Genomic DNA, 25,210 nt, shown 5'->3' on the forward strand with positions numbered 1-25,210 from the left:
GCCTTAGCACTGTGCTGTGATGTCACTCAATACCACTGACATCACTAGGTGTAAACAACATCTCTCCTTTGCTGTGTATGTGACTATGGAGCTGTTTGGTGATGTCGTCTATTATGGCCTTCATAGAAGCAACAGGAGATTGTTGCATCCATCTAGAACCCTCAGAACTACAGTGCTATGATGTCACTCACTTCCACAGGCCTTGCAGAGTGTAAACAACAACAACCCAGCTTTGTTGTGTATGTAACCATAGGGATTTGTGATGTCACCTAGAACCTTCACAGCAGCGACAGCTTTATGAGGAGCATCAGCACTGCTCTGCCTGAGCAGAACCATCACCGCCATAGGTTGTCAAATAACCCGGATTTAACCCACACAGGTAAGTCCAATGGGGTGCAGGCATGTCCTCTATGCTTACAGCTTCCCGTGGGTGTTGGTTTGATACCGTTTGGGGACAGCCAAGGAGGCATCTGCAGGCAACAAAGGTAGGTGTGTGCTTGTGTGTGTGTTTCCTATGCAGATCCTAAGCCCAGTGTCACATGCAAGTAGGAGGAGTAAGAAGGGTTCCTGGCAAATCCGGGTTATGGATTGCATTTAAAAAGGCCCCGTGGGAGTGCAATGGGCCCCTGTCTTGCTGCTTAGCAATAATGGTATGGGTTTAGGTTCTGCTGTGTGTACTGGTGGTTGACTGCCCCCCAGCCCAGAGTGTGCATGGAAAATTGTCTGGCAGCCTCCCTGACAGCAAGCAGTGATAGTGCCCATGAAGGGGACCTTGTTGGGCCCGCCCCTTTCACGGTTATCGCTTCTCGGCCTTTTGGCTAAGATCAAGTGTAGTATCTGTTCTTATCAGTTTAATATCTGATACGTCCCCTATCTGGGGACCATATATTAAATGGATTTTTGAGAACGGGGGCCGATTTCGAAGCTTGCTTCCGTCGCCCTATGCATTGACCCGATATGGCAGTATCTTCGGGTACAGTGCACCACCCCCTTACAGGGTTAAAAAGAAAGATTCCTACTTTCATTGCTACCTGCTTGCTGGCTAGCCAGCTAGCCAGCCCTGTGGGCCTTGCTGCTGCTGCTGCAGCCAAAAAACAAAAGGTGGTGCTGCTGCTGCTTCTGCTGCTTCTGCTTCTGCTTGTGTCTGGCCGCTGTTGGAGCGTCCAGGCACAGGACTTCTGCTGCTGCTGACTAAATGGCCTCCTTAATTGGATCATTTGAGTAGCCAGCACACCTGTGCAGGTAGGGCATGACATGATAGGCAGCTGCCTTGATAGCGGGTGGGTGCTGAATGTTCCTAATTGACAAAATAAGATTAATGCTTATGAAGAAATATAAAATCTCATCCCTTCCCCAATATCGCGCCACACCCCTACCCCTTAATTCCCTGGTTGAACTTGATGGACATATGTCTTTTTTCGACCGTACTAACTATGTAACTATGTAACATAACATGGGGGGGGTCTCCTGGCTGTTCACACAGGTGTGTCATTGCTGTACATTGACCATGCATTGCTTCTGTGGTATTGCAAAGGCAAAGACAAATGCTTCCAGCCATCCATTGCACTAATGGATTGGTCATCAGCTGGCTGTCTATGTCCCGCATCAATATAGACCAAAGTACAGAGGGTTAGGCTATGCTATTGTGCACCTACCTGATGCATCAGAAGGTGCGAGGCCCTTGCTAAATTCTGTGCACAGACTTTGAGATCTATACTTTAGACTGTATCTAAACCTGCTCCAACATGGACTGACATTCTGGCCTACTTTCAGCCGATGCGACTTGTCTGTCGCTGAACAGTCGCTTTTTATGTATTCAGCACCTATGTATAATGTTGTAAAAATGCTCTAGAAGCTAAAGTCGCAGAAATGTCACACATATTTGGCCTGCAACTTTCTGTGCGACAAATTCAGACAGGAAAAATCAGTATAAATCCTTAGAAAATTATCCCCCAGTGTCTCCATCTGCTGGCGGTATTGAATAAGCATTGCTGCACTGATGGGGTATGCATTAGACGAAAAAAAAGAAGAAAAAGAAGAATAATACGCCCAGAAAAGAGGCGAAAAGGAGAAAAACGTAAAAAAACGTGAAAAAAAAGTAAGAGGAAGAGAAGGGAAAAAAAGGTGGAAATGGGTTTAAAAGTGATTTCGGCGGAGAAATATATATATATATATATATATATATATATATATATATATATACGCGCACACACACACATATATATAAACGTATTCTCCGTTGAGATATTGCAGCCGCTGCTGTGTCCAGGCCCAGGAGCCTTAGCACTGTGCTGTGATGTCACTCAATACCACTGACATCACTAGGTGTAAACAACATCTCTCCTTTGCTGTGTATGTGACTATGGAGCTGTTTGGTGATGTCGTCTATTATGGCCTTCATAGAAGCAACAGGAGATTGTTGCATCCATCTAGAACCCTCAGAACTACAGTGCTATGATGTCACTCACTTCCACAGGCCTTGCAGAGTGTAAACAACAACAACCCAGCTTTGTTGTGTATGTAACCATAGGGATTTGTGATCTCACCTAGAACCTTCACAGCAGCGACAGCTTTATGAGGAGCATCAGCACTGCTCTGCCTGAGCAGAACCATCACCGCCATAGGTTGTCAAATAACCCGGATTTAACCCACACAGGTAAGTCCAATGGGGTGCAGGCATGTCCTCTATGCTTACAGCTTCCCGTGGGTGTTGGTTTGATACCGTTTGGGGACAGCCAAGGAGGCATCTGCAGGCAACAAAGGTAGGTGTGTGCTTGTGTGTGTGTTTCCTATGCAGATCCTAAGCCCAGTGTCACATGCAAGTAGGAGGAGTAAGAAGGGTTCCTGGCAAATCCGGGTTATGGATTGCATTTAAAAAGGCCCCGTGGGAGTGCAATGGGCCCCTGTCTTGCTGCTTAGCAATAATGGTATGGGTTTAGGTTCTGCTGTGTGTACTGGTGGTTGACTGCCCCCCAGCCCAGAGTGTGCATGGAAAATTGTCTGGCAGCCTCCCTGACAGCAAGCAGTGATAGTGCCCATGAAGGGGACCTTGTTGGGCCCGCCCCTTTCACGGTTATCGCTTCTCGGCCTTTTGGCTAAGATCAAGTGTAGTATCTGTTCTTATCAGTTTAATATCTGATACGTCCCCTATCTGGGGACCATATATTAAATGGATTTTTGAGAACGGGGGCCGATTTCGAAGCTTGCTTCCGTCGCCCTATGCATTGACCCGATATGGCAGTATCTTCGGGTACAGTGCACCACCCCCTTACAGGGTTAAAAAGAAAGATTCCTACTTTCATTGCTACCTGCTTGCTGGCTAGCCAGCTAGCCAGCCCTGTGGGCCTTGCTGCTGCTGCTGCAGCCAAAAAACAAAAGGTGGTGCTGCTGCTGCTTCTGCTGCTTCTGCTTCTGCTTGTGTCTGGCCGCTGTTGGAGCGTCCAGGCACAGGACTTCTGCTGCTGCTGACTAAATGGCCTCCTTAATTGGATCATTTGAGTAGCCAGCACACCTGTGCAGGTAGGGCATGACATGATAGGCAGCTGCCTTGATAGCGGGTGGGTGCTGAATGTTCCTAATTGACAAAATAAGATTAATGCTTATGAAGAAATATAAAATCTCATCCCTTCCCCAATATCGCGCCACACCCCTACCCCTTAATTCCCTGGTTGAACTTGATGGACATATGTCTTTTTTCGACCGTACTAACTATGTAACTATGTAACATAACATGGGGGGGGTCTCCTGGCTGTTCACACAGGTGTGTCATTGCTGTACATTGACCATGCATTGCTTCTGTGGTATTGCAAAGGCAAAGACAAATGCTTCCAGCCATCCATTGCACTAATGGATTGGTCATCAGCTGGCTGTCTATGTCCCGCATCAATATAGACCAAAGTACAGAGGGTTAGGCTATGCTATTGTGCACCTACCTGATGCATCAGAAGGTGCGAGGCCCTTGCTAAATTCTGTGCACAGACTTTGAGATCTATACTTTAGACTGTATCTAAACCTGCTCCAACATGGACTGACATTCTGGCCTACTTTCAGCCGATGCGACTTGTCTGTCGCTGAACAGTCGCTTTTTATGTATTCAGCACCTATGTATAATGTTGTAAAAATGCTCTAGAAGCTAAAGTCGCAGAAATGTCACACATATTTGGCCTGCAACTTTCTGTGCGACAAATTCAGACAGGAAAAATCAGTATAAATCCTTAGAAAATTATCCCCCAGTGTCTCCATCTGCTGGCGGTATTGAATAAGCATTGCTGCACTGATGGGGTATGCATTAGACGAAAAAAAAGAAGAAAAAGAAGAATAATACGCCCAGAAAAGAGGCGAAAAGGAGAAAAACGTAAAAAAACGTGAAAAAAAAGTAAGAGGAAGAGAAGGGAAAAAAAGGTGGAAATGGGTTTAAAAGTGATTTCGGCGGAGAAATATATATATATATATATATATATATATATATATACGCGCACACACACACATATATATAAACGTATTCTCCGTTGAGATATTGCAGCCGCTGCTGTGTCCAGGCCCAGGAGCCTTAGCACTGTGCTGTGATGTCACTCAATACCACTGACATCACTAGGTGTAAACAACATCTCTCCTTTGCTGTGTATGTGACTATGGAGCTGTTTGGTGATGTCGTCTATTATGGCCTTCATAGAAGCAACAGGAGATTGTTGCATCCATCTAGAACCCTCAGAACTACAGTGCTATGATGTCACTCACTTCCACAGGCCTTGCAGAGTGTAAACAACAACAACCCAGCTTTGTTGTGTATGTAACCATAGGGATTTGTGATGTCACCTAGAACCTTCACAGCAGCGACAGCTTTATGAGGAGCATCAGCACTGCTCTGCCTGAGCAGAACCATCACCGCCATAGGTTGTCAAATAACCCGGATTTAACCCACACAGGTAAGTCCAATGGGGTGCAGGCATGTCCTCTATGCTTACAGCTTCCCGTGGGTGTTGGTTTGATACCGTTTGGGGACAGCCAAGGAGGCATCTGCAGGCAACAAAGGTAGGTGTGTGCTTGTGTGTGTGTTTCCTATGCAGATCCTAAGCCCAGTGTCACATGCAAGTAGGAGGAGTAAGAAGGGTTCCTGGCAAATCCGGGTTATGGATTGCATTTAAAAAGGCCCCGTGGGAGTGCAATGGGCCCCTGTCTTGCTGCTTAGCAATAATGGTATGGGTTTAGGTTCTGCTGTGTGTACTGGTGGTTGACTGCCCCCCAGCCCAGAGTGTGCATGGAAAATTGTCTGGCAGCCTCCCTGACAGCAAGCAGTGATAGTGCCCATGAAGGGGACCTTGTTGGGCCCGCCCCTTTCACGGTTATCGCTTCTCGGCCTTTTGGCTAAGATCAAGTGTAGTATCTGTTCTTATCAGTTTAATATCTGATACGTCCCCTATCTGGGGACCATATATTAAATGGATTTTTGAGAACGGGGGCCGATTTCGAAGCTTGCTTCCGTCGCCCTATGCATTGACCCGATATGGCAGTATCTTCGGGTACAGTGCACCACCCCCTTACAGGGTTAAAAAGAAAGATTCCTACTTTCATTGCTACCTGCTTGCTGGCTAGCCAGCTAGCCAGCCCTGTGGGCCTTGCTGCTGCTGCTGCAGCCAAAAAACAAAAGGTGGTGCTGCTGCTGCTTCTGCTGCTTCTGCTTCTGCTTGTGTCTGGCCGCTGTTGGAGCGTCCAGGCACAGGACTTCTGCTGCTGCTGACTAAATGGCCTCCTTAATTGGATCATTTGAGTAGCCAGCACACCTGTGCAGGTAGGGCATGACATGATAGGCAGCTGCCTTGATAGCGGGTGGGTGCTGAATGTTCCTAATTGACAAAATAAGATTAATGCTTATGAAGAAATATAAAATCTCATCCCTTCCCCAATATCGCGCCACACCCCTACCCCTTAATTCCCTGGTTGAACTTGATGGACATATGTCTTTTTTCGACCGTACTAACTATGTAACTATGTAACATAACATGGGGGGGGTCTCCTGGCTGTTCACACAGGTGTGTCATTGCTGTACATTGACCATGCATTGCTTCTGTGGTATTGCAAAGGCAAAGACAAATGCTTCCAGCCATCCATTGCACTAATGGATTGGTCATCAGCTGGCTGTCTATGTCCCGCATCAATATAGACCAAAGTACAGAGGGTTAGGCTATGCTATTGTGCACCTACCTGATGCATCAGAAGGTGCGAGGCCCTTGCTAAATTCTGTGCACAGACTTTGAGATCTATACTTTAGACTGTATCTAAACCTGCTCCAACATGGACTGACATTCTGGCCTACTTTCAGCCGATGCGACTTGTCTGTCGCTGAACAGTCGCTTTTTATGTATTCAGCACCTATGTATAATGTTGTAAAAATGCTCTAGAAGCTAAAGTCGCAGAAATGTCACACATATTTGGCCTGCAACTTTCTGTGCGACAAATTCAGACAGGAAAAATCAGTATAAATCCTTAGAAAATTATCCCCCAGTGTCTCCATCTGCTGGCGGTATTGAATAAGCATTGCTGCACTGATGGGGTATGCATTAGACGAAAAAAAAGAAGAAAAAGAAGAATAATACGCCCAGAAAAGAGGCGAAAAGGAGAAAAACGTAAAAAAACGTGAAAAAAAAGTAAGAGGAAGAGAAGGGAAAAAAAGGTGGAAATGGGTTTAAAAGTGATTTCGGCGGAGAAATATATATATATATATATATATATATATATATATATACGCGCACACACACACATATATATAAACGTATTCTCCGTTGAGATATTGCAGCCGCTGCTGTGTCCAGGCCCAGGAGCCTTAGCACTGTGCTGTGATGTCACTCAATACCACTGACATCACTAGGTGTAAACAACATCTCTCCTTTGCTGTGTATGTGACTATGGAGCTGTTTGGTGATGTCGTCTATTATGGCCTTCATAGAAGCAACAGGAGATTGTTGCATCCATCTAGAACCCTCAGAACTACAGTGCTATGATGTCACTCACTTCCACAGGCCTTGCAGAGTGTAAACAACAACAACCCAGCTTTGTTGTGTATGTAACCATAGGGATTTGTGATGTCACCTAGAACCTTCACAGCAGCGACAGCTTTATGAGGAGCATCAGCACTGCTCTGCCTGAGCAGAACCATCACCGCCATAGGTTGTCAAATAACCCGGATTTAACCCACACAGGTAAGTCCAATGGGGTGCAGGCATGTCCTCTATGCTTACAGCTTCCCGTGGGTGTTGGTTTGATACCGTTTGGGGACAGCCAAGGAGGCATCTGCAGGCAACAAAGGTAGGTGTGTGCTTGTGTGTGTGTTTCCTATGCAGATCCTAAGCCCAGTGTCACATGCAAGTAGGAGGAGTAAGAAGGGTTCCTGGCAAATCCGGGTTATGGATTGCATTTAAAAAGGCCCCGTGGGAGTGCAATGGGCCCCTGTCTTGCTGCTTAGCAATAATGGTATGGGTTTAGGTTCTGCTGTGTGTACTGGTGGTTGACTGCCCCCCAGCCCAGAGTGTGCATGGAAAATTGTCTGGCAGCCTCCCTGACAGCAAGCAGTGATAGTGCCCATGAAGGGGACCTTGTTGGGCCCGCCCCTTTCACGGTTATCGCTTCTCGGCCTTTTGGCTAAGATCAAGTGTAGTATCTGTTCTTACTTACCTGGCAGGGGAGATACCATGATCGCTACGGTCTGAAGAACTCCAAGCATTGTGGTAGAGATTTTGCGTAGTACGATTGCAGTACTTTTCGTTCTTATTAGAACCGCATTTCTCTAGAGCATACCACCTGAAGATCGTCTCCTGCCTGCCTCGGAACATCTGAAGAAGGAGAAGATCTTGAAGACTGCAGCTCCGGAAGAAGCCGACGAAGAACCTGGAAGAAGGGAATCGGCGGTGAATTCCGGAACAGCGGCGAAGAGGAAGGCGGCGCAGAATCTTTTCGAAGAAACTCGCTGCCTCTGGAGAAGGATTTGCATAGCTCCTCCCACCGGGACCGGATCTGCATAGCTCCTCCCACCCGGGAAAGAAGACTTTGCGAAGCCTCTCTCCACAAGCAAGCAAGGAAGCGGAAAAGAGCCTGCTGGAAGAAGCCATGGCCTCAACCAGCAAGTCCACCCAGGAGGCTGCAGGGCAAGGCCTGGAGGTCCAGCCCCAACCACAGCAAGCTTCAACCTCCACCACGGCAAGGCAGAAGGGCGGCAGAATTCCTAACCTGGAAGCTCCAACCCTGGAGCCCTGGATGAGGCAGACTGTTGCCTTGAAGCTCAAGCCCGTGGACGGAAGGGTGCCGGACATGTCCCACGACGTGTTCTGCAAGAAGATGCTGGCGGATCAAGGCTTCCCCACGGCTGACACCCTGGGAATAGCAACCTTCTTTTCGGGAATCTTCTACATCACCTTTGCCACCATTGGGACCTGTAGAAGATACTGGGAGGTGGTGAAAGCGGCGAGTCCCGAATCCCCTTTCTCTCGCTTTGTGGGCAACTGCCTTATTCAAAGAGAGGAGAGGCGGGTGACGGTCTCAATGCGGAACCCACACACCCCAGGCACGGACATCTCGACCTTCCTGAAGCGCTTCTGCACCGTGGTGAGGGAGCCCACCCGCATCCTGAACTCACTCGGATACTGGACCTGCAAGTGGTCTGTGGTCGTCAGACTCAACAAGAACCCTGCTTCTCCAGACGGACTACAGCACCTGCCAACGACATTTTCCTTGGGCAACTCCACAGGACTTATCTTCTACCCGGACATGCCGCAGACCTGCAGGAGATGTGGCAAGATGGGCCACGAGGGCAAGGACTGTACGGAGGATGCCTGCAGGTATTGCCGTGTGACAGGTCACACGACCAAGGACTGCCCCAAGAGCAAGACCTGCAACCTCTGCGGACTGGCAGCCCACAGCTACAAGGACTGCCCCCAGAGGGAGAGAACATGGGCATCTGTGGCAGCGAGAGCACCGAAGCCAGCCCCAGCTCCGGAGCCAACACCACGGATGGCCAAGCCGACCAAGGAGGGTAAGAAGGCGAAAGCCACCACCCCTGCCCCGTCCCGCCCCTCCCCTGCACCTCCCGCCCCATCCCCTGCCCCTCCCGCCCCATCTCCTGCCCCATCCCGCCCCACCCCTGCCCCATCCCGTCCCACCCCTGCCCCATCCCGTCCCACCCCTGCCCCTCCTGCCCCATCCCGTCCCACCCCTGCCCCTCCTGCCCCATCCCGTCCCACCCCCACCCCTCCTGCCCCATCCCGCCCCACCCCTGCCCCCCGTACCCCACCCCGGCCCACCCCTGCCCCCCGTACCCCACCCCGGCCCCCCCCTGCCCCGTCCTCCCCTGCCCGGCCCACCCCTGCCCCGTCCTCCCCTGCCCGGCCCACCCCTGCCCCGTCCTCCCCTGCCCGGGCACTCTCTCCTGCCCCCCGCCCCACCCAGCCTCCTTTCTCTCCTGGCCCAGCAGCACCTAACCCCCCTCCAGCTGCTGGTGCCCGCCCTTCGGAGGACTTTCCTGTGCTTCCTCCCCCAGGTACCATACAGAGGAAGAGGAAAGGAAGGGACAACGTATCAGAAGAGTCCCACAAAAGAAAGATAATCGAGACCTGCGAAACCCCTCAAGCTTCAGATGAGGAGGAGGAGATGGAGCAGGTCTGCGAGAGCCCTGAGGCTTCAGAAGGAGAGGAGGTGATGGAGCAGGCCCAAGTGGAGCAGGTCCAAGCAGAGCCAGTCCAAGCTCAATCTATGGAGGAGCTGCTGCAGGACCCAGAGGTTAAGAAAATCCTGGACACTCCGTCCAACACGGTCTACGACGAGTTCTTGGAAGGGCGCTACGAGAAGCCACACGAGCCGACAGGCGCCAGAGAAGAGGACCCGTCCGACCAGACTGGTAACTAGTATCAGAACTAACCTCTCTTTTTTATTCCCATGGCTGATCTCAACATCTTCTGCATTAATGTGAGGAGTATTAGAGCTTGGTTTAGATTCCAGACTGTTCTTACGTTCTTAGATTCCCAGAGGTGTGATGTTTACATGTTGCAGGAATGTGCTTTGTCTGCTTCTAGGTCTTACAACCATCTGGCCAGGCAGTGGCCTCACGGCCCTTCCTACTGGTCTGGTGGGGGCGACAATAGGTCTGCGGGGGTGGCCATCCTGATCAGGGGAGGTAACTTTGCACTTGATTCCGTCCGGGAGCTCGTCTGTGGCAGACTTCTTGTCGCAGACGGTTCCTGGGCGGGTGAGCCCGTGCGGCTCATCAACGTGTACGCCTCCCCTGAGAGGGATGTCCGACTGGAGGTTCTCCAGGCCCTGCGGGCTGAACTCGCCACCACTAGGGCAGTAGTGTTGGGTGGTGACTTCAACTGCCCCATTGAGGTGGACGGGCGCAGTTCTGGCACATCCGCCAACCTGGACGTGACGTCTAAACTGCTGATTGAGATGGTGACGGAGGCATCCTTGCAGGACGTTGTCGGGTCCATCGGGAACGGCTCCGTAAACTATACGTGGAGCCGCCCCGATGGCTCGCTCCGTTCTCGGATAGACTTCATCTTCACTTCGAGAGCAGTCAGAAAGGTGTCGTACTCTATGGTCCCCTGCTTCTTCTCTGACCACAGGGCCATTCGATTCCGGGGGACTCTGGGCCATGGATTCCCACCTGGCCCAGGCTCCTGGAAGTTGAATTGTGCCCTGTTGGAGCAGAGGGAGGTCATGGAGGAACTTAGGGATGCGTACCTTGTATGGCGAAATGACAAATGTCTGTTCAAGTGCATCAGCGACTGGTGGGAATATGTTAAAGTCGAATTCCGTTGTTTCTTTCAGGCAAAAGGCAGACAACAGGCGTGTGCGAAGAAGTGGGACTTGAGGAAACTGCAGCGCGAGCTGCGGTCCCTGCAGGACCTGCTCCAGTGTGGCTGGGACGGCAGGGAGGAGCTGGAGGAGACCAAAAAGAGCTTGAAAAGGCACTTTGAGGAGGAATCCAAGCGAATCGTCTTTCGTTCCAAGGTGGAGAACCTGGAGAAGGGTGAGAAATGTAACTCTTTCTTTTTCAGGAAGCTCCATGCCGGCCACACGCCCCTGACTGAGCTACGAGATGAGACCGGACACATGAGGAGCGGCAAGGAGGAAGTGATGGGGGTCGTCCACGACTTCTACAGCAACCTCTACGCCCCCAAGTCATCCGACCCCGAAGCCGCCGAGAGGTTCCTGTCAGGTGTCACTAACGTTGTTGATCCCGCAGGTGCGGCGGCTATGGACGATCCCTTGACGGTGGGGGAGCTGCTCTCTGCCGCTAAATCCTTTAAGCCCGGCAGGACCCCGGGCAGTGACGGTCTCCCGGCCGAGCTCTACGTAGCGCTGGGTGACCTGACCTGTCCGGACCTGTTGGAGGTGTACGAGGAGATGGTGGTGGGGGGCAGAATGCCTCCGTCGTTGAGGGAAGGGATGATCACGATCTTGTATAAGCGGAAGGGGGAGAGATGTGACCTGAAAAACTGGCGTCCCATCTCTCTCCTGAACGTGGACTACAAGATCCTCGCCAAGGTGCTGGCCAACAGGCTGAAACCTGTCATGGGGCAGATCGTCCATCCGGACCAGACCTGCAGCATTCCTGGCCGCAGGATTGCCGACAGCCTTGCCCTTGTGAGAGACACGGTCCATTACATCCAGGACCGCGGGGGCCGCGCCGCCCTGGTCAGCTTAGATCAGGAGAAGGCGTTCGACCGTGTCTCCCACGCATTCATGGACAGGGTTTTGCGCAGGCTGGGTCTGGGGAAGATGTTTTGCTCTTTTGTTAACGTTATGTATTTTGACATTTACAGCACGGTGTTGGTGAACGGCTGGAAGACTGACCCCTTTTCCATTCTTTCAGGGGTTAGACAAGGCTGCCCTCTTTCACCTCTCCTTTTTGTTTGTGTTATAGAGCTCTTCGCTGAGACTATCCGGCAGAGTGGAGAGATCAGAGGGATCACCGCACCAGGACCAGATCGCCACGAGGTCAAGTGCTCGCTCTACATGGACGACGTGACCGTCTTCTGCGCTGACCAGCGTTCGGTGACTGCACTCGTCCAGACCTGCGAGGACTTCGGCAGAGCTTCGGGGGCAAAAGTCAACTGCGGGAAGTCGGAGGCCATGCTCTTCGGGGAGTGGCACCTGGCTTCTTCCGCCCCCTTCCCCTTTACTATTAAGCCGGACTTCATTCAAATTCTTGGAGTCTGGTTCGGGAAGGAAGGAGCGGCCCTTAAGTCTTGGCAAGACCGACTAGGAAGGATAAACTCAAAGATCGGACTGTGGAGCTCCAGAAAGCTCACGATGGAAGGCAAGGCACTTGTCCTGCGGAGTGAAGTTTTGCCTGTGCTCCAATATACCGCACAGGCCTGGCCTCCCCATACCACCGTTTGCAAGGCCATCACCCGGACAGTATTTGGCTTCGTCTGGGGCAAAATGGACAGAGTCAAGAGGACCGTGATGTACAAGGAACCCCGCAAGGGTGGGAAGGGAATACCCGACATCCCCGCTCTGCTGAGGGCCTCCTTTGCATGTGTCACGGTGCAGCGGACTCTTGTAGAAAAGACTGGCTCAGCGGGCAGGTCCATGTCTCGCTTGCTTCTCATGCCCCTCTGGAGACAGCTGGGCTGGGACAAGTGGGACAGCTCCATCCCTTACAACTGGAACACTCCCTGGTTCTATGGGGATGTTGTCCGGTTTGTGAGGGAGCACCAGCTGGAAGGACTGAAACCAGACCTATGGAAGCCAAAGACAATCCACAAGCTCATCCGAGCTAAGGACTCGACCGAGCTGGTTCCGGGACTCCCCGCAGCCACTGCAGAGACAGTTTGGAACAATGTGGCCTCAAAGCGGCTTACCAATGGACACAAGGACTTGTCGTGGATGGCCGTCATGGGAGGTCTCTCTCTCAGGTCATTCATGCATGCCCGCAACCTGTGCAAGACCCGGTACTGCCCCCGTTGCCCCTACGTGGAGGAAACATCTTTCCACGTGTTTTGGCAGTGCCCCTTTGCACAGGGTCTGTTGGACGCCCTAGAACAGGAACTCAGAGACTCAGTGCCCAGGAGCTGCCTATCGTACCATTCGGTGCTTTACGGCCTGTTCCCTGGGACCCACGACGTGGAGGCCATCCAGGAGGCCTGGCGCCTTATGAACTGTTTTAAGGACGCAGTGTGGCTCTCCAGGAACCGCCTCGTGATCAACAGGGAAAACATGTCCGTCCGGGACTGCCGCAGGTTCATCAAGAACCTGCTTAGAGACTATTCCATCTTGGACAGCTCGGCCGTTGATGAGGAAGAAGAGGAGTGAAGACCCCTCTCCTTCTCCCATGTCTCCCTGAAGATACAGCCCAACAGTTTTGGCCCTGTGATCCGCCCCCTCCCTACCCCCACATAGTCGCCCACACCCCTACCCCGATCACAGATTGTATTATTTGGTTTTTGTTTGATCTCTTGTGCTTTTCTATTGCAGGATTGAGCTGAATGTTAGAGTAGCATGGTGTGCGATGTATAGCTTAGGGAACCTTTGCTGTGTATTGTACTATCATGCTTTGTGTGACTGTAATTTATTGTACGACTTGTAATGACTGAACGGAAAATAAAGCTCTTTCAATCAAAAAAAAAAAAAATCTGTTCTTATCAGTTTAATATCTGATACGTCCCCTATCTGGGGACCATATATTAAATGGATTTTTGAGAACGGGGGCCGATTTCGAAGCTTGCTTCCGTCGCCCTATGCATTGACCCGATATGGCAGTATCTTCGGGTACAGTGCACCACCCCCTTACAGGGTTAAAAAGAAAGATTCCTACTTTCATTGCTACCTGCTTGCTGGCTAGCCAGCTAGCCAGCCCTGTGGGCCTTGCTGCTGCTGCTGCAGCCAAAAAACAAAAGGTGGTGCTGCTGCTGCTTCTGCTGCTTCTGCTTCTGCTTGTGTCTGGCCGCTGTTGGAGCGTCCAGGCACAGGACTTCTGCTGCTGCTGACTAAATGGCCTCCTTAATTGGATCATTTGAGTAGCCAGCACACCTGTGCAGGTAGGGCATGACATGATAGGCAGCTGCCTTGATAGCGGGTGGGTGCTGAATGTTCCTAATTGACAAAATAAGATTAATGCTTATGAAGAAATATAAAATCTCATCCCTTCCCCAATATCGCGCCACACCCCTACCCCTTAATTCCCTGGTTGAACTTGATGGACATATGTCTTTTTTCGACCGTACTAACTATGTAACTATGTAACATAACATGGGGGGGGTCTCCTGGCTGTTCACACAGGTGTGTCATTGCTGTACATTGACCATGCATTGCTTCTGTGGTATTGCAAAGGCAAAGACAAATGCTTCCAGCCATCCATTGCACTAATGGATTGGTCATCAGCTGGCTGTCTATGTCCCGCATCAATATAGACCAAAGTACAGAGGGTTAGGCTATGCTATTGTGCACCTACCTGATGCATCAGAAGGTGCGAGGCCCTTGCTAAATTCTGTGCACAGACTTTGAGATCTATGCTTTAGACTGTATCTAAACCTGCTCCAACATGGACTGACATTCTGGCCTACTTTCAGCCGATGCGACTTGTCTGTCGCTGAACAGTCGCTTTTTATGTATTCAGCACCTATGTATAATGTTGTAAAAATGCTCTAGAAGCTAAAGTCGCAGAAATGTCACACATATTTGGCCTGCAACTTTCTGTGCGACAAATTCAGACAGGAAAAATCAGTATAAATCCTTAGAAAATTATCCCCCAGTGTCTCCATCTGCTGGCGGTATTGAATAAGCATTGCTGCACTGATGGGGTATGCATTAGACGAAAAAAAAGAAGAAAAAGAAGAATAATACGCCCAGAAAAGAGGCGAAAAGGAGAAAAACGTAAAAAAACGTGAAAAAAAAGTAAGAGGAAGAGAAGGGAAAAAAAGGTGGAAATGGGTTTAAAAGTGATTTCGGCGGAGAAATATATATATATATATATATATATATATATATATATATATATATATACGCGCACACACACACATATATATAAACGTATTCTCCGTTGAGATATTGCAGCCGCTGCTGTGTCCAGGCCCAGGAGCCTTAGCACTGTGCTGTGATGTCACTCAATACCACTGACATCACTAGGTGTAAACAACATCTCTCCTTTGCTGTGTATGTGACTATGGAGCTGTTTGGTGATGTCGTCTATTATGGCCTTCATAGAAGCAACAGGAGATTGTTGCATCCATCTAGAACCCTCAGAACTACAGTGCTATGATGTCACTCACTTCCACAGGCCTTGCAGAGTGTAAACAACAACAACCCAACAACAACAACCCAGCTTTGTTGTGTATGTAACCATAGGGATTTGTGATGTCACCTAGAACCTTCACAGCAGCGACAGCTTTATGAGGAGCATCAGCACTGCTCTGCCTGAGCAGAACCATCACCGCCATAGGTTGTCAAATAACCCGGATTTAACCCACACAGGTAAGTCCAATGGGGTGCAGGCATGTCCTCTATGCTTACAGCTTCCCGTGGGTGTTGGTTTGATACCGTTTGGGGACAGCCAAGGAGGCATCTGCAGGCAACAAAGGTAGGTGTGTGCTTGTGTGTGTGTTTCCTATGCAGATCCTAAGCCCAGTGTCACATGCAAGTAGGAGGAGTAAGAAGGGTTCCTGGCAAATCCGGGTTATGGATTGCATTTAAAAAGGCCCCGTGGGAGTGCAATGGGCCCCTGTCTTGCTGCTTAGCAATAATGGTATGGGTTTAGGTTCTGCTGTGTGTACTGGTGGTTGACTGCCCCCCAGCCCAGAGTGTGCATGGAAAATTGTCTGGCAGCCTCCCTGACAGCAAGCAGTGATAGTGCCCATGAAGGGGACCTTGTTGGGCCCGCCCCTTTCACGGTTATCGCTTCTCGGCCTTTTGGCTAAGATCAAGTGTAGTATCTGTTCTTATCAGTTTAATATCTGATACGTCCCCTATCTGGGGACCATATATTAAATGGATTTTTGTGAACGGGGGCCGATTTCGAAGCTTGCTTCCGTCGCCCTATGCATTGACCCGATATGGCAGTATCTTCGGGTACAGTGCACCACCCCCTTACAGGGTTAAAAAGAAAGATTCCTACTTTCATTGCTACCTGCTTGCTGGCTAGCCAGCTAGCCAGCCCTGTGGGCCTTGCTGCTGCTGCTGCAGCCAAAAAACAAAAGGTGGTGCTGCTGCTGCTTCTGCTGCTTCTGCTTCTGCTTGTGTCTGGCCGCTGTTGGAGCGTCCAGGCACAGGACTTCTGCTGCTGCTGACTAAATGGCCTCCTTAATTGGATCATTTGAGTAGCCAGCACACCTGTGCAGGTAGGGCATGACATGATAGGCAGCTGCCTTGATAGCGGGTGGGTGCTGAATGTTCCTAATTGACAAAATAAGATTAATGCTTATGAAGAAATATAAAATCTCATCCCTTCCCCAATATCGCGCCACACCCCTACCCCTTAATTCCCTGGTTGAACTTGATGGACATATGTCTTTTTTCGACCGTACTAACTATGTAACTATGTAACATAACATGGGGGGGGTCTCCTGGCTGTTCACACAGGTGTGTCATTGCTGTACATTGACCATGCATTGCTTCTGTGGTATTGCAAAGGCAAAGACAAATGCTTCCAGCCATCCATTGCACTAATGGATTGGTCATCAGCTGGCTGTCTATGTCCCGCATCAATATAGACCAAAGTACAGAGGGTTAGGCTATGCTATTGTGCACCTACCTGATGCATCAGAAGGTGCGAGGCCCTTGCTAAATTCTGTGCACAGACTTTGAGATCTATACTTTAGACTGTATCTAAACCTGCTCCAACATGGACTGACATTCTGGCCTACTTTCAGCCGATGCGACTTGTCTGTCGCTGAACAGTCGCTTTTTATGTATTCAGCACCTATGTATAATGTTGTAAAAATGCTCTAGAAGCTAAAGTCGCAGAAATGTCACACATATTTGGCCTGCAACTTTCTGTGCGACAAATTCAGACAGGAAAAATCAGTATAAATCCTTAGAAAATTATCCCCCAGTGTCTCCATCTGCTGGCGGTATTGAATAAGCATTGCTGCACTGATGGGGTATGCATTAGACGAAAAAAAAGAAGAAAAAGAAGAATAATACGCCCAGAAAAGAGGCGAAAAGGAGAAAAACGTAAAAAAACGTGAAAAAAAAGTAAGAGGAAGAGAAGGGAAAAAAAGGTGGAAATGGGTTTAAAAGTGATTTCGGCGGAGAAATATATATATATATATATATATATATATATATATATATATATATACGCGCACACACACACATATATATAAACGTATTCTCCGTTGAGATATTGCAGCCGCTGCTGTGTCCAGGCCCAGGAGCCTTAGCACTGTGCTGTGATGTCACTCAATACCACTGACATCACTAGGTGTAAACAACATCTCTCCTTTGCTGTGTATGTGACTATGGAGCTGTTTGGTGATGTCGTCTATTATGGCCTTCATAGAAGCAACAGGAGATTGTTGCATCCATCTAGAACCCTCAGAACTACAGTGCTATGATGTCACTCACTTCCACAGGCCTTGCAGAGTGTAAACAACAACAACCCAGCTTTGTTGTGTATGTAACCATAGGGATTTGTGATGTCACCTAGAACCTTCACAGCAGCGACAGCTTTATGAGGAGCATCAGCACTGCTCTGCCTGAGCAGAACCATCACCGCCATAGGTTGTCAAATAACCCGGATTTAACCCACACAGGTAAGTCCAATGGGGTGCAGGCATGTCCTCTATGCTTACAGCTTCCCGTGGGTGTTGGTTTGATACCGTTTGGGGACAGCCAAGGAGGCATCTGCAGGCAACAAAGGTAGGTGTGTGCTTGTGTGTGTGTTTCCTATGCAGATCCTAAGCCCAGTGTCACATGCAAGTAGGAGGAGTAAGAAGGGTTCCTGGCAAATCCGGGTTATGGATTGCATTTAAAAAGGCCCCGTGGGAGTGCAATGGGCCCCTGTCTTGCTGCTTAGCAATAATGGTATGGGTTTAGGTTCTGCTGTGTGTACTGGTGGTTGACTGCCCCCCAGCCCAGAGTGTGCATGGAAAATTGTCTGGCAGCCTCCCTGACAGCAAGCAGTGATAGTGCCCATGAAGGGGACCTTGTTGGGCCCGCCCCTTTCACGGTTATCGCTTCTCGGCCTTTTGGCTAAGATCAAGTGTAGTATCTGTTCTTATCAGTTTAATATCTGATACGTCCCCTATCTGGGGACCATATATTAAATGGATTTTTGAGAACGGGGGCCGATTTCGAAGCTTGCTTCCGTCGCCCTATGCATTGACCCGATATGGCAGTATCTTCGGGTACAGTGCACCACCCCCTTACAGGGTTAAAAAGAAAGATTCCTACTTTCATTGCTACCTGCTTGCTGGCTAGCCAGCTAGCCAGCCCTGTGGGCCTTGCTGCTGCTGCTGCAGCCAAAAAACAAAAGGTGGTGCTGCTGCTGCTTCTGCTGCTTCTGCTTCTGCTTGTGTCTGGCCGCTGTTGGAGCGTCCAGGCACAGGACTTCTGCTGCTGCTGACTAAATGGCCTCCTTAATTGGATCATTTGAGTAGCCAGCACACCTGTGCAGGTAGGGCATGACATGATAGGCAGCTGCCTTGATAGCGGGTGGGTGCTGAATGTTCCTAATTGACAAAATAAGATTAATGCTTATGAAGAAATATAAAATCTCATCCCTTCCCCAATATCGCGCCACACCCCTACCCCTTAATTCCCTGGTTGAACTTGATGGACATATGTCTTTTTTCGACCGTACTAACTATGTAACTATGTAACATAACATGGGGGGGGTCTCCTGGCTGTTCACACAGGTGTGTCATTGCTGTACATTGACCATGCATTGCTTCTGTGGTATTGCAAAGGCAAAGACAAATGCTTCCAGCCATCCATTGCACTAATGGATTGGTCATCAGCTGGCTGTCTATGTCCCGCATCAATATAGACCAAAGTACAGAGGGTTAGGCTATGCTATTGTGCACCTACCTGATGCATCAGAAGGTGCGAGGCCCTTGCTAAATTCTGTGCACAGACTTTGAGATCTATACTTTAGACTGTATCTAAACCTGCTCCAACATGGACTGACATTCTGGCCTACTTTCAGCCGATGCGACTTGTCTGTCGCTGAACAGTCGCTTTTTATGTATTCAGCACCTATGTATAATGTTGTAAAAATGCTCTAGAAGCTAAAGTCGCAGAAATGTCACACATATTTGGCCTGCAACTTTCTGTGCGACAAATTCAGACAGGAAAAATCAGTATAAATCCTTAGAAAATTATCCCCCAGTGTCTCCATCTGCTGGCGGTATTGAATAAGCATTGCTGCACTGATGGGGTATGCATTAGACGAAAAAAAAGAAGAAAAAGAAGAATAATACGCCCAGAAAAGAGGCGAAAAGGAGAAAAACGTAAAAAAACGTGAAAAAAAAGTAAGAGGAAGAGAAGGGAAAAAAAGGTGGAAATGGGTTTAAAAGTGATTTCGGCGGAGAAATATATATATATATATATATATATATATATATATATATATATATACGCGCACACACACACATATATATAAACGTATTCTCCGTTGAGATATTGCAGCCGCTGCTGTGTCCAGGCCCAGGAGCCTTAGCACTGTGCTGTGATGTCACTCAATACCACTGACATCACTAGGTGTAAACAACATCTCTCCTTTGCTGTGTATGTGACTATGGAGCTGTTTGGTGATGTCGTCTATTATGGCCTTCATAGAAGCAACAGGAGATTGTTGCATCCATCTAGAACCCTCAGAACTACAGTGCTATGATGTCACTCACTTCCACAGGCCTTGCAGAGTGTAAACAACAACAACCCAGCTTTGTTGTGTATGTAACCATAGGGATTTGTGATGTCACCTAGAACCTTCACAGCAGCGACAGCTTTATGAGGAGCATCAGCACTGCTCTGCCTGAGCAGAACCATCACCGCCATAGGTTGTCAAATAACCCGGATTTAACCCACACAGGTAAGTCCAATGGGGTGCAGGCATGTCCTCTATGCTTACAGCTTCCCGTGGGTGTTGGTTTGATACCGTTTGGGGACAGCCAAGGAGGCATCTGCAGGCAACAAAGGTAGGTGTGTGCTTGTGTGTGTGTTTCCTATGCAGATCCTAAGCCCAGTGTCACATGCAAGTAGGAGGAGTAAGAAGGGTTCCTGGCAAATCCGGGTTATGGATTGCATTTAAAAAGGCCCCGTGGGAGTGCAATGGGCCCCTGTCTTGCTGCTTAGCAATAATGGTATGGGTTTAGGTTCTGCTGTGTGTACTGGTGGTTGACTGCCCCCCAGCCCAGAGTGTGCATGGAAAATTGTCTGGCAGCCTCCCTGACAGCAAGCAGTGATAGTGCCCATGAAGGGGACCTTGTTGGGCCCGCCCCTTTCACGGTTATCGCTTCTCGGCCTTTTGGCTAAGATCAAGTGTAGTATCTGTTCTTATCAGTTTAATATCTGATACGTCCCCTATCTGGGGACCATATATTAAATGGATTTTTGAGAACGGGGGCCGATTTCGAAGCTTGCTTCCGTCGCCCTATGCATTGACCCGATATGGCAGTATCTTCGGGTACAGTGCACCACCCCCTTACAGGGTTAAAAAGAAAGATTCCTACTTTCATTGCTACCTGCTTGCTGGCTAGCCAGCTAGCCAGCCCTGTGGGCCTTGCTGCTGCTGCTGCAGCCAAAAAACAAAAGGTGGTGCTGCTGCTGCTTCTGCTGCTTCTGCTTCTGCTTGTGTCTGGCCGCTGTTGGAGCGTCCAGGCACAGGACTTCTGCTGCTGCTGACTAAATGGCCTCCTTAATTGGATCATTTGAGTAGCCAGCACACCTGTGCAGGTAGGGCATGACATGATAGGCAGCTGCCTTGATAGCGGGTGGGTGCTGAATGTTCCTAATTGACAAAATAAGATTAATGCTTATGAAGAAATATAAAATCTCATCCCTTCCCCAATATCGCGCCACACCCCTACCCCTTAATTCCCTGGTTGAACTTGATGGACATATGTCTTTTTTCGACCGTACTAACTATGTAACTATGTAACATAACATGGGGGGGGGTCTCCTGGCTGTTCACACAGGTGTGTCATTGCTGTACATTGACCATGCATTGCTTCTGTGGTATTGCAAAGGCAAAGACAAATGCTTCCAGCCATCCATTGCACTAATGGATTGTCATCAGCTGGCTGTCTATGTCCCGCATCAATATAGACCAAAGTACAGAGGGTTAGGCTATGCTATTGTGCACCTACCTGATGCATCAGAAGGTGCGAGGCCCTTGCTAAATTCTGTGCACAGACTTTGAGATCTATACTTTAGACTGTATCTAAACCTGCTCCAACATGGACTGACATTCTGGCCTACTTTCAGCCGATGCGACTTGTCTGTCGCTGAACAGTCGCTTTTTATGTATTCAGCACCTATGTATAATGTTGTAAAAATGCTCTAGAAGCTAAAGTCGCAGAAATGTCACACATATTTGGCCTGCAACTTTCTGTGCGACAAATTCAGACAGGAAAAATCAGTATAAATCCTTAGAAAATTATCCCCCAGTGTCTCCATCTGCTGGCGGTATTGAATAAGCATTGCTGCACTGATGGGGTATGCATTAGACGAAAAAAAAGAAGAAAAAGAAGAATAATACGCCCAGAAAAGAGGCGAAAAGGAGAAAAACGTAAAAAAACGTGAAAAAAAAGTAAGAGGAAGAGAAGGGAAAAAAAGGTGGAAATGGGTTTAAAAGTGATTTCGGCGGAGAAATATATATATATATATATATATATATATATATATATATATATATATATACGCGCACACACACACATATATATAAACGTATTCTCCGTTGAGATATTGCAGCCGCTGCTGTGTCCAGGCCCAGGAGCCTTAGCACTGTGCTGTGATGTCACTCAATACCACTGACATCACTAGGTGTAAACAACATCTCTCCTTTGCTGTGTATGTGACTATGGAGCTGTTTGGTGATGTCGTCTATTATGGCCTTCATAGAAGCAACAGGAGATTGTTGCATCCATCTAGAACCCTCAGAACTACAGTGCTATGATGTCACTCACTTCCACAGGCCTTGCAGAGTGTAAACAACAACAACCCAGCTTTGTTGTGTATGTAACCATAGGGATTTGTGATGTCACCTAGAACCTTCACAGCAGCGACAGCTTTATGAGGAGCATCAGCACTGCTCTGCCTGAGCAGAACCATCACCGCCATAGGTTGTCAAATAACCCGGATTTAACCCACACAGGTAAGTCCAATGGGGTGCAGGCATGTCCTCTATGCTTACAGCTTCCCGTGGGTGTTGGTTTGATACCGTTTGGGGACAGCCAAGGAGGCATCTGCAGGCAACAAAGGTAGGTGTGTGCTTGTGTGTGTGTTTCCTATGCAGATCCTAAGCCCAGTGTCACATGCAAGTAGGAGGAGTAAGAAGGGTTCCTGGCAAATCCGGGTTATGGATTGCATTTAAAAAGGCCCCGTGGGAGTGCAATGGGCCCCTGTCTTGCTGCTTAGCAATAATGGTATGGGTTTAGGTTCTGCTGTGTGTACTGGTGGTTGACTGCCCCCCAGCCCAGAGTGTGCATGGAAAATTGTCTGGCAGCCTCCCTGACAGCAAGCAGTGATAGTGCCCATGAAGGGGACCTTGTTGGGCCCGCCCCTTTCACGGTTATCGCTTCTCGGCCTTTTGGCTAAGATCAAGTGTAGTATCTGTTCTTATCAGTTTAATATCTGATACGTCCCCTATCTGGGGACCATATATTAAATGGATTTTTGAGAACGGGGGCCGATTTCGAAGCTTGCTTCCGTCGCCCTATGCATTGACCCGATATGGCAGTATCTTCGGGTACAGTGCACCACCCCCTTACAGGGTTAAAAAGAAAGATTCCTACTTTCATTGCTACCTGCTTGCTGGCTAGCCAGCTAGCCAGCCCTGTGGGCCTTGCTGCTGCTGCTGCAGCCAAAAAACAAAAGGTGGTGCTGCTGCTGCTTCTGCTGCTTCTGCTTCTGCTTGTGTCTGGCCGCTGTTGGAGCGTCCAGGCACAGGACTTCTGCTGCTGCTGACTAAATGGCCTCCTTAATTGGATCATTTGAGTAGCCAGCACACCTGTGCAGGTAGGGCATGACATGATAGGCAGCTGCCTTGATAGCGGGTGGGTGCTGAATGTTCCTAATTGACAAAATAAGATTAATGCTTATGAAGAAATATAAAATCTCATCCCTTCCCCAATATCGCGCCACACCCCTACCCCTTAATTCCCTGGTTGAACTTGATGGACATATGTCTTTTTTCGACCGTACTAACTATGTAACTATGTAACATAACATGGGGGGGGTCTCCTGGCTGTTCACACAGGTGTGTCATTGCTGTACATTGACCATGCATTGCTTCTGTGGTATTGCAAAGGCAAAGACAAATGCTTCCAGCCATCCATTGCACTAATGGATTGGTCATCAGCTGGCTGTCTATGTCCCGCATCAATATAGACCAAAGTACAGAGGGTTAGGCTATGCTATTGTGCACCTACCTGATGCATCAGAAGGTGCGAGGCCCTTGCTAAATTCTGTGCACAGACTTTGAGATCTATACTTTAGACTGTATCTAAACCTGCTCCAACATGGACTGACATTCTGGCCTACTTTCAGCCGATGCGACTTGTCTGTCGCTGAACAGTCGCTTTTTATGTATTCAGCACCTATGTATAATGTTGTAAAAATGCTCTAGAAGCTAAAGTCGCAGAAATGTCACACATATTTGGCCTGCAACTTTCTGTGCGACAAATTCAGACAGGAAAAATCAGTATAAATCCTTAGAAAATTATCCCCCAGTGTCTCCATCTGCTGGCGGTATTGAATAAGCATTGCTGCACTGATGGGGTATGCATTAGACGAAAAAAAAGAAGAAAAAGAAGAATAATACGCCCAGAAAAGAGGCGAAAAGGAGAAAAACGTAAAAAAACGTGAAAAAAAAGTAAGAGGAAGAGAAGGGAAAAAAAGGTGGAAATGGGTTTAAAAGTGATTTCGGCGGAGAAATATATATATATATATATATATATATATATATATATATATATACGCGCACACACACACATATATATAAACGTATTCTCCGTTGAGATATTGCAGCCGCTGCTGTGTCCAGGCCCAGGAGCCTTAGCACTGTGCTGTGATGTCACTCAATACCACTGACATCACTAGGTGTAAACAACATCTCTCCTTTGCTGTGTATGTGACTATGGAGCTGTTTGGTGATGTCGTCTATTATGGCCTTCATAGAAGCAACAGGAGATTGTTGCATCCATCTAGAACCCTCAGAACTACAGTGCTATGATGTCACTCACTTCCACAGGCCTTGCAGAGTGTAAACAACAACAACCCAGCTTTGTTGTGTATGTAACCATAGGGATTTGTGATGTCACCTAGAACCTTCACAGCAGCGACAGCTTTATGAGGAGCATCAGCACTGCTCTGCCTGAGCAGAACCATCACCGCCATAGGTTGTCAAATAACCCGGATTTAACCCACACAGGTAAGTCCAATGGGGTGCAGGCATGTCCTCTATGCTTACAGCTTCCCGTGGGTGTTGGTTTGATACCGTTTGGGGACAGCCAAGGAGGCATCTGCAGGCAACAAAGGTAGGTGTGTGCTTGTGTGTGTGTTTCCTATGCAGATCCTAAGCCCAGTGTCACATGCAAGTAGGAGGAGTAAGAAGGGTTCCTGGCAAATCCGGGTTATGGATTGCATTTAAAAAGGCCCCGTGGGAGTGCAATGGGCCCCTGTCTTGCTGCTTAGCAATAATGGTATGGGTTTAGGTTCTGCTGTGTGTACTGGTGGTTGACTGCCCCCCAGCCCAGAGTGTGCATGGAAAATTGTCTGGCAGCCTCCCTGACAGCAAGCAGTGATAGTGCCCATGAAGGGGACCTTGTTGGGCCCGCCCCTTTCACGGTTATCGCTTCTCGGCCTTTTGGCTAAGATCAAGTGTAGTATCTGTTCTTATCAGTTTAATATCTGATACGTCCCCTATCTGGGGACCATATATTAAATGGATTTTTGAGAACGGGGGCCGATTTCGAAGCTTGCTTCCGTCGCCCTATGCATTGACCCGATATGGCAGTATCTTCGGGTACAGTGCACCACCCCCTTACAGGGTTAAAAAGAA

At 48.7% G+C, this 25,210-nt stretch overlaps 9 non-coding genes and 1 pseudogene across 9 annotated transcripts; all 10 read left to right on the top strand.

The window, feature by feature from the left end:
• The first annotated feature begins 798 nt into the window (after positions 1 to 798).
• LOC130334219 (U2 spliceosomal RNA) lies at positions 799 to 989 on the top strand. The gene has a single exon (XR_008876055.1). It is a non-coding gene; the product is annotated as a U2 spliceosomal RNA (small nuclear RNA).
• A 2,086-nt stretch (positions 990 to 3,075) lies between these two features.
• LOC130334220 (U2 spliceosomal RNA) lies at positions 3,076 to 3,266 on the top strand. The gene has a single exon (XR_008876056.1). It is a non-coding gene; the product is annotated as a U2 spliceosomal RNA (small nuclear RNA).
• A 2,078-nt stretch (positions 3,267 to 5,344) lies between these two features.
• LOC130334221 (U2 spliceosomal RNA) lies at positions 5,345 to 5,535 on the top strand. Its single transcript, XR_008876057.1, has one exon. It is a non-coding gene; the product is annotated as a U2 spliceosomal RNA (small nuclear RNA).
• A 2,080-nt stretch (positions 5,536 to 7,615) lies between these two features.
• Positions 7,616 to 7,776, top strand: LOC130334267 (U2 spliceosomal RNA; annotated as a pseudogene).
• A 5,819-nt stretch (positions 7,777 to 13,595) lies between these two features.
• On the top strand, positions 13,596 to 13,777 carry LOC130334263 (U2 spliceosomal RNA). The gene has a single exon (XR_008876096.1). It is a non-coding gene; the product is annotated as a U2 spliceosomal RNA (small nuclear RNA).
• Positions 13,778 to 15,881: 2,104 nt separating this feature from the next.
• Positions 15,882 to 16,072, top strand: LOC130334251 (U2 spliceosomal RNA). Its single transcript, XR_008876085.1, has one exon. It is a non-coding gene; the product is annotated as a U2 spliceosomal RNA (small nuclear RNA).
• A 2,088-nt stretch (positions 16,073 to 18,160) lies between these two features.
• LOC130334222 (U2 spliceosomal RNA) lies at positions 18,161 to 18,351 on the top strand. The gene has a single exon (XR_008876059.1). It is a non-coding gene; the product is annotated as a U2 spliceosomal RNA (small nuclear RNA).
• A 2,088-nt stretch (positions 18,352 to 20,439) lies between these two features.
• On the top strand, positions 20,440 to 20,630 carry LOC130334223 (U2 spliceosomal RNA). The gene has a single exon (XR_008876060.1). It is a non-coding gene; the product is annotated as a U2 spliceosomal RNA (small nuclear RNA).
• Positions 20,631 to 22,722: 2,092 nt separating this feature from the next.
• Positions 22,723 to 22,913, top strand: LOC130334225 (U2 spliceosomal RNA). The gene has a single exon (XR_008876062.1). It is a non-coding gene; the product is annotated as a U2 spliceosomal RNA (small nuclear RNA).
• Positions 22,914 to 24,999: 2,086 nt separating this feature from the next.
• LOC130334226 (U2 spliceosomal RNA) lies at positions 25,000 to 25,190 on the top strand. The gene has a single exon (XR_008876063.1). It is a non-coding gene; the product is annotated as a U2 spliceosomal RNA (small nuclear RNA).
• Positions 25,191 to 25,210: the final 20 nt, after the last annotated feature.

This window comes from Hyla sarda, unplaced genomic scaffold (assembly GCF_029499605.1).
Source record: "Hyla sarda isolate aHylSar1 unplaced genomic scaffold, aHylSar1.hap1 scaffold_431, whole genome shotgun sequence".
Lineage (NCBI taxonomy): Eukaryota > Metazoa > Chordata > Amphibia > Anura > Hylidae > Hyla > Hyla sarda.